Raw genomic sequence first — 13580 nt, 5'->3', positions numbered from 1 at the left:
CTCACAACCACAATCCACCCGGCCGTCAAGCATGGAAACCTCGGAAACCGATCGGTTAGCTCAGGTGCTGGGGCAGTTACGTGCTAAGGTGCATTCAGCCAGGCAGGAGACCAACGCCTTGCGGAGAGAATTAATAGTGGCCAAAGATGGCACTGATGATTTGAGTAGACAACTCCTTCAATCACAGGCCGGACAAGCCCCATTGCCTGGGACCGTTCCATCAATATCAGCACCACCGATCAAACTGTTGCAGATCACCTTCCCAGGAGCAGTTCCTTTAGCCTCACCGGAGTGTTTCACGGGGGATCCTAGGAAGTATGTGACCTTCATGAACCAGTGTCGCCTCCATTTTCTTTGCAGGCCTGGGGACACAAAATGGGACCTTAGAGGGGCATACTATCTTGTCCGAATTAAAAAGGGGGACGAAAGGAAGACCGCGTTTTGTACCAAACATGGCCTATATGAATACCAGGTAATGCCATTTGGCCTTTGCAAAGCCCCCGCCGCATTTTAGTATTTCATGAACAATGTCTTAAGAGAACTGATTGACGTCTGTGCCCTGGTCTATATAGACGATATCTCAGTATACTCAGCCTCAAAACAGGACCATGTCAAGCATGTTCGTTCCATCTCCAGTAGGCCTGCATCTTTCTTCTGCGCTCAGCTCCTGCAAGAACAAGAACACTGTTAGGAACAGCCTTACCTTGCGGCACTTCTGCCCATCATTCATCGCTCCTTCTGTTCTGCGGGCATCTTCGGCGGTGTCATTCCCATCCCGGCACGCCGCTTCCTAAGGAAAAGGGAAAAGAACAGAAAAAAGGCGTTAGTAAGCATTCACCAAATCTTCGCTTATTTTTAAAGACTGTACGAGCTTCAAACGCTTACCTGAATCCCAGCCGCTCTGGGGGAACTCTGTCTCCGGAACTTCTCATCCATTTGCAAGAGGGAAAAGACACTCCAGGTTAGCGTGGAAACATCTAGAGGCGGCGCATACCGCACTTACTCACTGCATTTCTTCTTCATAACCGGCATCCACGCTGAAAACGTCGCGGCACCTAAAAGACACAGAAAAAGAACTCAGTTCAATACAAATATGAAAGGGTTGCATCGTGCATCGCGCTCTCACTCACCTTCAGCGCTACTCATCTCGGCAGCATATCGCCATCCCGGACACCGGCCATCATCTAAGGAAGGGAAGGAACGAAGTTAGAGAACTGTTCAAAAGACTCATTATACTTACCTGTTGGACTCTTGCCAGTGAAGTAACTAGGCAGCAACGAGCCCGCATCAATCAACGCGCCCCTGCACTGAAAGCAGGACGGAGAGCACACTTTCCAAGAAAACAAGGTGAGCTGTGGATCAAAGGGAAGGGTTGGACCCCGGGGAAGAAGGGGTTCAAGCACACAGAGACAATAGGGAGTTAAACTCTACCAATCCTCTGTTTCAGGCCCAGTCTCCAGTCGAGTAGACTCCAGGGAAGGGTTCGAGGTCGTAAGAGGTCAGAACAGGCTGAGTGACGTCCCTGTGGATACCAGATGACCGTTACATTTTACCTGTGAGGTGATGGCAAAGATGTGGGAAATTCTAGGGGCAAAAAGAAAATTCCATATTGCCCCCCATGTCATCTCAAGTGGGGGGAAGGGTAGAGGGATTCAACAAGACAATTGTGATTATCTTAAAGAAGTCTGTGGCACACTCTGAACCTAGTTGGGACATTGCTTGTCCTGATGGCTATTAGGTCTACACCATCTTCTGCAAAAGAGATGTCTCCATTTGAGCTAATGACCAGATGAAAAATTGTGATATTTCATCATCTGCTCTATTGAATTAAGAAGCAGATCCTGATAAAAGCATCCACCACTTATACGTATATTTAAAATTGAAAGGAAGCTCCTCCAGCATGCTTTTGCTTATGCTCAGTGCAATTTAGAAAAGTCAGCTGAAGGACCTATTACTTCATGCTCATTGTAAAGAGAAGGAAAATAAATAAATAGGGTTTTGTGAAATGGTGAACATGTCTTGTGTATAATTGTATGTTGTTGTTTTTGTCAATTCTGTGTAAATCCTCTGGGGAAAAAGTACTGAACCTCTTTTTATTCTATTTGGTAGATAATTATCTTCCTTCACTTCCAGCATGGATGCAAGAGGGGAGTCTGGGAAGGTCCCCAGGGACCCTGTGGGGATGGAAGAAAGGGGATGTTGTGTTGCACCCCCGACCCAAAAAGGGCTCCAACCAAAAGAAAAACCTGGGAAGAAAAAAAGGGGAGTTTGGATGAAAACCCCACTCTGCACATCTCTTCCTCATAAAGAATCATGGAAGAAAGGTCGAGGGGGCATGTGGGGTGTAATCAAAGGCCCTGAGCCAACAGAACTGAAGGGCCCACAGAAACAATGACCTGTCAGCATTTATGGCAAAACCTTCAAAGTTGGGGTAAGGTGGATGGGTGAGGGTAGAGAGTGGAGGTAGGGTGGTGGGGGTAGAGAGAGTGGAGGTTAGCATAGGTAGGTGTAGAGAGAGTCGGGTAGGGTGGGTGGGATGGAGAGTGTGGGGGTAGGATGGGTGGGTGGGGTAGATAGAGTGGAGTGGGGTGGGTGGGTACAGAGAGTGGGGGTAGGGTGATGGGGTAGAGAGAGTGGGGGCAGGGTGGGCGGGGGTGCGTGTGGGCAGAGAGGGTGGGGGTAGGGTGGGTGGGGGTAGAGAAAGTGTGGGTCGAGTGTGTGCAGTAGAGAGAGTGGAGGTGGGGTAGAAAGAGTGGGGGCAGGATGGGTGGGGGTAGAGAGAGCTGGTGCGAGGTAGGTGGGTTGAGATAGAGAGAGAGGTGGTAGAGAAGGTGTGGGTGGGTTGTGGTAGACATGGTGGGTCGATGGGGGTAGATAGAGTGGGGATTGAGTGGATGTGGGTGGAGACGATGGAGGTTGGGTGGATAGGGGTAGATAGGTTGGGGGTAGGGTGGGGAAGAGAAAGTGGGTATATGGTGGGTGGGGTAGAGAGAGTGGTGGTACAGACAGCTGGGATAGGGTGAGTGGGTTGGGGCAGAGAGAGGGGGGCTAGGGGTGTGGGTGGGGTTAGAGAGGGTAAGGGTTTTGTGGGTGGGTGTAGAGAGCATGCTGATTGGGTGGGTGAGGGTAGACAGGATGGGGATTGGATGGGTGGGGGTAGAGAGGTTAGGAGTAGGGTGAGAGGATGGGGTGAGGTGGGCTGGGGTTGATGAATAGGTGGGGTTAGATAGAGTGGGTGGGTGATGGTATTTGGTTGGGGGCAAAAAACATGAAGAACAAAGCAGCCTCGGTATTCCAAATAATGCAAACAAAACCCAACTATCACACGTAATGGGGGTGGGTTGGGTGAAGGTAGAGCGAATGGGTTGGGTGGGGGTATAGAGAGTGGGGATGGGGTAGATAGAGTAGGTGTGGGGTGGGTGGTTGTAGAATGGCAACCTCAGGAGGACAAAACACATTTTTAGTCAAAAGTAGCCAAAAATAGCCAAATGGTCCATGAAAAACAGCCCAGAATAGCCAATTATGGAATCAGTGCACAAATGGGACATGGATAGCCCAGCACCCAACTTGCTTCTTACAAAGCTGCTGATTGGAGCCAATATTGTTAGGGAACTCCTCCTTGGGTATAACAGAGCAGGAGTTTGGATAGATACATTTTAGTGATTTGGCAGTTTTATGCAATGGCATTACCCGTTGCTATGCCAACCAGATATTCTCAGTTCAGAACCCCCATTCCCTCTCTCTCTCCTGTAACAATAGTTCCGTCAATTTTATGGCACAAGCGCCAGAAAAATTTGACTAGACCAAAAATGTTACTGATATATTTTGTCTGCACCTAGGCTGTAAGGCTAAAACAGACATAAGATGGCGGTATCCTCCAAAAGAGGCTACATTTCACATACTGTGTTGCGGCAGCACCTGATAGGTGCAGCTATAAATGGTATAAAGTGACAGTAAATTGCCATATGAGGCTGCAGTGGCATATGAATGGGAGTGACCCTGGAAATCTATGTTGGTTATACTGTGTCTGACCCTCCCCTCCCCCCTTCATGACATGTTAGGCAGCCCCCTGCTTACAATGTGGTTGTTTTCTTTAAAAGTCTTGTCTGTTTTAGTACCGGTTTGGTATTTTCTGAACTGGAAACTCATGTACTTTTTTCCACGCGTCAGTCACTTCAAGTGATGACCCTGGAGGATAGCTCACTGGCAGCGTGTGCGTCTTGGAAGCAAGACAACACGAAGCAACACAGGTTCGATTCCCGGGTCGCGCTTAGAAACCTCTGGGTGTTTAAGCGCGTTATAAATACGTAACTAAGACAAAAAAAACACAATTACGCAACTAAGAAAAAAACAACCAAGCAATTCTTGTAAAAGAGCCTCGATGCCTGCGGGCTGGGTGAGCGCTTTATAAATGTAAAAATAAAATAAAATAAGTTAAATGTGGTGTGACAGTATTGTATCGGGGTCAAAGGTCATATGACATTACTTCCTGTGATGTCATTGCGTGTCTGATGTTGACTTCGGATACCCAGGCATTTTGGTGAACGGATGTAGCTGGGAGCACTTCACTGTTTCATATAGAAGGCAGCAGTATTTTCTAAAAAGAATAGATCTTTGTAGGAGTTCCTAAATATGATATGAAAACATATGTAGTTCCAGAATAAAGTGTTGTAAAATGCTTGAAAATGCTCCTATACATGTGATTGAAACGAAGTAAATCTGAGGAGGTAGAAATTCTCACTCGTACACGTTAGGAACAGCTCTATTATAACACCACAAAATCACTGTCGCTAGCAAATCGTTATTCCCGAGTTAGTAGTGCCCCCCAGTGGATATTTGTAACAAATGCAGAACGTACGATATTAAGCTTTCATTTTCTAGTGGCACCGACGGCCCCGTTCTAGCTATTCTTATGATTAATAATGTTTAAGGGAGGTATACCTGAAACAAATACCATGTAGAAAAATGTCCATGAGGTTAAAGTTAGAAGCAGATCATCACTAGTGTTAGGTGTGCAACATAAACATGAAATGGATTAGCCTGGCAAATAGACCTTAATTACAATTAGAATTGGCTATTTATAACGGGCTTTATTCTGCGTCCAAGGCGAGCGCATTGCTCCTGAGCTATCCTCTTGGGACAATTTTAAGGAGAATTTACATATTTCCCGTCCTCTTTATCAAAAATCAAAATGAAAATTGAACTGCAATCCTTCTGCACGCGCTTAGTTTCCCTATATTACCCGCGTGCTTTCCATTTCTAAACTATACTCCAGACATAGAAAGGCGGGAACACCTCACTCTTCTCTCGGGCTAGTGTTCGACGACACGGGGCTTTTAGTGACTCGAGTTCACGTTGGTGAATTAAATGAACCTACAAAACACTGAGTGCAACGAAGCAAAACATGCAAATCCACACGTCTTAGCTCCATCGTCGCTCAAACTATACCCCCAATTACCTCTTCAACAAACAGTTGCTCTGTGGCAGAGGAGAGGGGGTTCAGGGGGGCTACAGGCATATCCCACGTTAGTGCATACCTCACCAGGCTGCAGGTTACGTTTCAAAGAGGCGTCCAGGGCCTCCGCGTGTCCAGTTGGGTTGACAAATGATTAACCATTATGGAATATATAGGTGACCCATAAAATGTCACAAACACGTAACATGTTTATTAAGCAAGATTACTGTTTTGGGGCCCTGGTCGTGGAACCGTCCTTGCTGGGCTCTGTTGTTTGAAAAGCTATTTTTGCCAGATTCATGCAAGGTCTCAGGGCAAGTGTTCTGAGGTGAAGGCCACACCTCATTTGTTGTATGATCAAGGAATACCGTGGATACCTCGCGGTTTTATTTATTTAGCCAATAATTAGATCTGCCACACCGTTTATGTGGTGAAAAAGTGTGAATAGCAATCTTGTCCTTTATTATTAACAGTTTGTACACGGGTATCTGCGTCAATGCATATCCTGGTTATCTGCGGACGCAGTGACGCAGATACCATATTATCTCAGGGCCCATCTAGGCGCCAGGCTGGCAACAGACGAGACTGACCACGTCTACCATCCCAGGACCCCATAGGGGGCATTTTCGCTTATTTAACTAGCCTTGATAAGGACCCATGGGTCGAAACACGTGTCGGCTGACTCTAACTGGGAACGCGAGCCCGTGTACACACTGCTAATAATAAAGGACAAGATTGCTATTCGCACTTTTTCACCAAATAAACGGTGTGGAAAATCTAATTATTGTCTAAATAAATAAAACCGCGAGGTATCTGGGGTATTCCTAGATCATGTTTATTAAGCAAATGCTGTCGGGTGTCAGTCATTATTTAACCTTCTACACAGCTGTTGCCCTCTGCAGTAGCGAAACCTTAGACGAGTTCATCTGTTTGCAGCCTGTGACATGTCACTCCTTTTTGTTTTATCCTTATTTTATCATTTAAAAAAACGTCAGAGTAGGCTCCGCCATCAAGCAGTACCCCAGACAGCCACTGGCCTTGCTCGCCCCCTTCTTTTTGTCGTTTGCATGCCTATGGCGACACCTCATTTGGAAGGTAATTTAGGCAGCAAGACAAGCAGCTCATTGCCATAGTTTGTGAAGGATCTATTTGGGCGGTCGTGTGATTGTTAGCAGCATGCAGAAAGCAGGCACACAGGGTAGGTAGGTTGTAGGGATTGTATCCTAAAAGGTGGCACACACCTCCCGGTGAAGTTACCCTGTAACCTGCCACATGCCCACCATTATGGGGACCTTTGTGGGGGACTGATAGACATTTTTTAGACTTGTAGCTAATTGCCCAGGTTTTGCGTCTGAGCGCCAAGGTGCCCTTGTGGTGGATGTGCGCTCTGTAAATGCCTGTAACATAACATAAGTGATGAAGTTGGCTCAGCAGCACTTAGGTCGGAAAGAACTCTCAGGGAGATTTATTTTTCCGACCAGTGCCTAGCCCTCCTTAACTGGGAGGCAGGCCTGTTTAAAGTTAGCAGCATTCAGTGTGGAGATAAAGCTTACATGCTAAAGCAAAGGCTTCTGCTGATCAGATTGCAAGGGACTGCCTTCTTGTGGACGCCTCCAAGCTTACGCTTGTTTGGGTCTCTGCTGGCCGCTATTCTACTATTGTTATTATCTATTCCCATGTACTGCACTGTCCCTGCCCCCTTCCCTCGCACTTGCACAATCTCAATGTCACCTGGCCTAGTAGGATCGATGTCTCTGTCTTCCCTCTGTTCCCCCTCCCTTGCCTCGTCGCGCCTTGCAACACTTGTGTATAGGCGCATTATAAATGCCATATCATATCATATCATATGTTGCCCATATCACTGAGCTAGGCTTTATTTGGATGAAATGTCGCCTCCATTTGAAAGATCTCTGTACATGCGCTTGAGATTGGGCGTTTTTCCAGTTGGTGTGTGGACACAGGTTTGGTGCCCCACAGTATCTGACATTTGCCCATGTTGTGTCTTACCTCCTCCTCTTCCCTCCCGGTGATATCTGCTACAGCCCGATACAGCCACAGGGTATGGCTGCTGAGAAACAAGCGTCAGACTACTAAGCAGATATAGATGCTTTCTCTCCTTTCAAGGCTGCCAGCACTGCTCTCCTTGTTTTAATGTCCAAAGGTAAGCCTGGACATGTGTAATGAACTGCTTTTAAAAGGTTTGTGCTGTTTTGCTCATATATTTTGTAAGTCTTATGATACATGTTAAAACAAATCATTCCGAAATTTGTGTAAACGTAACCAATCTGACAGGGATTGTACCTCCTTGTGGTATGATTTGCCATCTCTAGCTTTGTGATTTTAATTTATTAGCTATGCAGGAAAGGTCGAAACTGATTTTTTAATAATAATTATTAATGCTCAATTGTAATATGCTTCGCACGTATGCATCCCTTGTACTAGTATTTCATACTGATATTGTATCTACAGTTGTCTATGGTAAGCAAAATGATAAAAGGATTTTTTCTTTCCTTAGGAAAGATGATTTCTATGAAGTAAATGTACTTCTTTGCTTGTTCGCATGATGCATTGCTATTGATTGTATTTGTTATTGAGATTTTATACTTATGATTGCCTTCCTTTTTTTTCGTTTTATTTATTTATTTTTACATTTGTAAAGCTTCTAAACCCAGGGGCATCAAGGCGCTATTTTGAAAAGTTTTATGTACGTATGTAAATGTTATTTATGCTTTTATGGCTAATTTGTGGAAATTTGATTTGATTTGAAATGAAAGCTTACATGCAGGGCAGTGAGTCTAGCTGCAGCACTATCTCGTTTGCATTTGACTCCGATTCTTTAAAGGAATGGTTCGCCCAAAATGTTTTATTTCAAAAATAGATAGGCAACATAAAAAGAAAACGATTGTCGTTTTTTTTTCTTGAAGTCCCTATGTAAAATTTTGAGCAATTCAAGCTCAAAAATTGAAAAAGCAAGCACATGGGCGCATCCATTTTGTGAAATGGCTGCCCGCCTGTGCTGGCTTTTGCGACACTAATGAAGGAAAAGCCAGCCAGCTGTAGTAAACAAAAGCTACCACTGGGTGGCTTTTCCTTCATTGGTGCCGGGACTCAGAGGACGTCGACCGGAGACTACAGGCAGAAAAGCTGCAGCTGCATCTCGGTAAGTGCTATTTATTTTTTTTAAAAATAAGCACTAGCTGCGTTTTTTTTTCTAAGTTTTCCGGGCTGCAGGAGCCCGGAAAACTTAGAAATAAAACTGCAGCTTTAAAAACGTTGTATTTATGTTTGCAGTCACTTTTGAAGCGACCGCAAACATAAATACAACGTTATTGTGTTTTAAAACGCTGCGGTTTTTCTTTCTAAGTTTCTCAGGCTCCTCCGAGCCTGAGAAACTTAGAAAGAAAAACCGCAGCGTTTTCAAACACAACCGCGTTGTGTTTCTGCCTAAATCTGCTTTCCCATTTGGGGCTTTAGGGCTCCCCACAGGGAGCCCTAGAGCCCCAAATGGGAAAGCAGATTTAGGCAGAAACACTGCAGCATTTAGCATTTCCCACTTGGGGCTCTCAGGCCCCCGGGGGGAGCCTGAGAGCCCCAAATGGGAAATCAGATTTAGGGAGAAAAACCGCGGCATGTAAACACAACCGCGTTGTGTTTCTGACTGCCTTGGCTTTCACTTTGAGTCTCCGGTGCTCCCATGGGGGAGCACCGGAGACCCAAAGTGATAGCCACGGCAGGCAGAAACACAACGTGGTTGTGTTTGAAAACGCTGCGGTTTTTCTTTCTGAGTTTCTCAGGCTCCTACAAGCCGGAGGAGCCTGAGAAACTTAGAAAGAAAAACTGCAGCGTTTTCAAACACAATAACGTTGTATTTATGTTTGCGGTCACTTCAAAAGCTACTGCAAACATAAATACGTTTTTAAAGCTGCGGTTTTATTTCTAAGTTTTCTGGGCTCCTCCAGCCCGGAAAACTTAGAAAAAAAAACGCAGCTAGTGTTTATTTTCATTAAAAAAAATAGCACCTACCGAGATGCAGCTGCAGCTTTTCTGCCTGTAGTCTCCGGTCCCCGTCCTCCGCGTACAGCACCAATGAAGGAAAAGCCACCCAGTGGTAGCTTTTGTTTACTACAGCTGGCTGGCTTTTCCTTCATTAGTGCCGCAAAAGCCAAAGCGAGCACAGCGGCGGGCATCCATTTCACAAAATGGATGCCCCCATGTGCTATCTTTGAGCTTGAATTGCTCAAAATTTTACATAGGGACTTCGCCAAAAAAAAAACGCCAATCGTTTTTTTTATGTTGCCTATCTAATTTTGAAATACAATTTTTTGGGCGAACCATTCCTTTAAGGTTTGTCAAATGCTGCGCAGGAGCCTGCAGCCACAGCCCCTATGGAGGCTCTGCAGCTGCCATTTTACTAGAGTACATCTCTTTGGGGCCCTATGTGCCTTGCGGTCGTGTCTCATTACAGCTGGCTTATGTAACCCCTCCCTGAACTAATGGAGTGGTCCCCTGGGCATCCCCAAGCAGAGGCCCTATCAGGGGTTATACAGGGGTTCACTTTACCTAGAACTGGAACCGTGCATGTACTTCTGTCAGAAATCCGGACCTACTGCTGGAGACTGCAGAGCCACCTGCCTCGTGACAGTGGTTTTAAATCTTTATTAACTTTAACTGGATGTGTCCTAGGCCCAGCCCAGCTTCTGAAACAAACCGTTTGAGGCCTGACACCTTCCCCTAGAAAAGGCTCAGCACCAGTCCCTGCCGAGATGCCAGGGGAAGGATGTCACTGGCCTGTTTTCAGTGTCTGAGAGCAGGAGACAACCTTGCTTTCCTTGAGCCAACTTTCAACTCTGACCCCCCATTTTCAGAAAGTGAACCCCCTCTGGCCCAGTACGTGTTGACAACACACAGATAACACAGTCTAGGAATGTATCGTAGACCGTCCTACTCCCCACAGAGGGTGGTTACACTTACAGAACAAGGCCACAGATGTTGCAGACGGTAACTCACAGTGGCCCTCATTAGGGCTCCGGCGGAAAACCATGGTGCTACAAGCACCATGGTCGATGCAGGAGTCCGCCATGGCGGAATGGGGAATTACCACCCCATTCCAAGGTTGGCGGGGCGGTAATTCCCCATGCCACCATGGCCCTTCCCCATTCCCATTTTTGCCCCATAGGGCATAATGGGAATGGGGAAGGCGGTAAGTACGGTACCGCAAATTGCGGTACCGTACTTACCTTGAGAGTCCCTTTGCGGGCCCCTACTTTAACGGCTGGTCTAGACCAGCCGTTAAGGTCGGGTTCTGCAAAGGGACCTCGTAGTAAGGCATTAAGGGTTTAACAGCGCCAACACCTTTTACGGCGCCGTTAACCCCTTAACGCCACTGTCCTAATGAGGGCCATTGACATCCACTATAGGTGTGAGAATATTTAATGGCTACCCTGCAAAGCCTACCAGTGAACCCATCGAGCTATGGATTAAAGTGCTTTGGTGTGAATGAAAGTGTACATTAGAAAAGTGCATGTCAGTGGCACGCCTCACGTGACAGGCTGGGGCCTCTTCTGCTTCCCAATCCCATTACAATGACATTCAGCAGGGATTAGGCCAATGAATAGGATAGCTGGGACCTCTGCCATTTGGGAATATTGGTAATTAACAAGATAGCATATACAGATCTGTATAAATTAAGGTGAGCACTTCACCTGAAAACATTTTGGGGAAAAAGGACAATCTGCATTAATAGGGAGAACAGAGTCAGGGGCACAACTATTTTGACATGCTGCAGTTAGGATGGGAATCATATTCCATGGGAGCTTGTACCATGGGAAAGGAATGGGGGGGGGAGAAAAACATGGATGGGAAGACATGGCATGAGCCAGTTTTAGGCCCTCATTACAACACTGGCGCTAAACCAGGGCGCTATTAGCACCATGGTTGGTGCCAGTTTTGTAACGAGTCCACCATGGGAAATACCACCCCATTCCAAGGTTGGCGGGGCAGTATTTCCCCATTTCCCCATGGCCCCATGGCCTTTCCCCATTCCCATTTTTGCCCCATAGGGCTCAATGGGAATGGGGAAGGCGGCAATTACGGTACCACAAATTGTGGCACCGTAATTGCCTGCGAGGTCCCTTTGCGGGTCCCTGCTTTAACGGCTGGTCCAGATCAGCCGTTCAGGTCGGGTCCCGCAAAGGGACCTCGTAGTAATGCGCTAAGTGGTTAACGGAGCCGCAGTCTTTTACGGCGCCGTTAACCACTTAGCGCCTGGGTCGTAATGAGGCCCTTAGTGTTGGTTATACAACTATTGGCAAATGAAGAGAGGCTAGGAGGTATGAAGCATGTACAAAGGGGACATGCATCTTGCAAGCATTGTCTGGCTATATCCCCTCCCAGTGCATGCCAATATGCAAGCAAAAAGCAATGGGGCTCATTACGAGGTTGGAGGTAGCCATGGCGCTTTTAGCGCCATGCTGCCTCCAAACTCGTTCTGACTCCGCCCTGGTGAATGGAGCAATTACCGGTCCATTCCAAGGTTGGCGGGACCGGTAATTCCCCATTCACCAGGGCCCTTCCCCATTCCCATTTGAGCTCCCCTAGGGCTCAATGGGAAGTGGAAAGGCGGCAATAACAGTATTGCAAATTGTAGTAGGGCGGTAAGGGATTACCGGTGCCCTTACCGGTGCCAGTAATCCCTTACCGCCCACCTCGTAATGAGGCCCAATGTCTTTCTCAGCCCATTGCCATCCTGATCATCACCATAAAAGTCCCCTTCAGAGTAAGTTATGTGCTTTTATGGTCCTGCCACTGTTATTTGTGTGCAGACTTCTGAAAAATAATGCATCTATTGCAACCAGCTCTTGCAATAAAAACTGCTTTAACTAAGGCTGTCTTCATCCACTATCTAGCAATATCTACCCACAACAAGCTTCAACTTCAAAGATCTCCAATGGCTATTTATTGGAGCATGTTGTGTGCTACTCATTAATTGTGCAATATTGCTTATGCATTCCAGCAGTGGAACACGTTGACCAGATTATCGAAACTGTGCTCCAATCCATGCTTTATGAAAATACTTTCACCAGGGCAAACATGAACCAGATTACATAATGTTGTTTACTGCAGAAAATAAATCAAAATGTAGTATACACATTTCTTTTAATTGTACAGAGCAAACATAGAACAAAAATATCCTGGTTAATGTTTGCCTTAGTACAAATATTTTTAGATAATATGGATTGGAACAAAATGGTTATTACCTAAACAGTCAAGGGCCTTATTGCGGGTTTGGTGGTATTCTGGCAGTAAATCCACTGGAATACCGCCGAACAGAATTACTATTACTGCCACTTTGGGCCTCATTACACGGAAGGCGGTAAGGGTTAACGGTCACCGGTAATGGTACCGGTGACCGTTAACCCCTACCGTCTTACTACGAGGTCCCTTTGCGGGTTGGTACTTTAACGCCTGCTTTTTAGTAGGCGTTAAAAACCAGCCCGCAAAGGGACCAGGGTGCTAATTACGGTACCGCAATTTGCGGTACCGTAATTAGCACCTTCCCCATTCCCATTATGCCCTATGGGGCAAAAATGGGAATGGGGAAGGGCAATGGGCGAAGGGGGAATTACCGCCCCGCCAAGTTTGGAATAGGGCGGTAATTCCCCTTTCCTCCAAGGCAGTGCCGGTATTTTACCGGCATGGACCAAGGTGCTAATACCTTGGTCCACCGCCTACCGTGTAATGAGGCCCAAAGTTTGTCCCATGGATTTACCGCAAGATTACAAGTGGTGGTACACAATGTAAGTCTACATTTTTTGGAGTGTCATAGGTCTCCATGGGGAGTTCGGCAGAATTACGGCCGGCAGTAATTCAGCAGATTTTGCCAATTTTTTGGTGGTAAGGAGGAGGATTTACCAGCTGTGCAGTAATGCAGTTATAATGGAATTACTGCCACACTACTGCCATTTTTTACCACACCACCATACTCGTAATGAGGTCCTGCTCAGGGGTAAACGTTTCATCATTTGGCCAGAGATTGAGCTAATCTTCCCACACTTAACATTGGTATTTTCCATAGGCCAGAGCCATTTGTTCTCCCCACATTACTGCAGAAGTTTTAGTTTTGTAT

Source organism: Ambystoma mexicanum, chromosome 7q (genome assembly GCF_040938575.1).
Source record: "Ambystoma mexicanum isolate Mex_15411 chromosome 7q, UKY_AmexF1_1, whole genome shotgun sequence".
NCBI lineage: Eukaryota > Metazoa > Chordata > Amphibia > Caudata > Ambystomatidae > Ambystoma > Ambystoma mexicanum.
The sequence above is the reverse complement of the archived record's forward strand: the minus strand, read 5'-3'. Positions refer to the sequence as shown.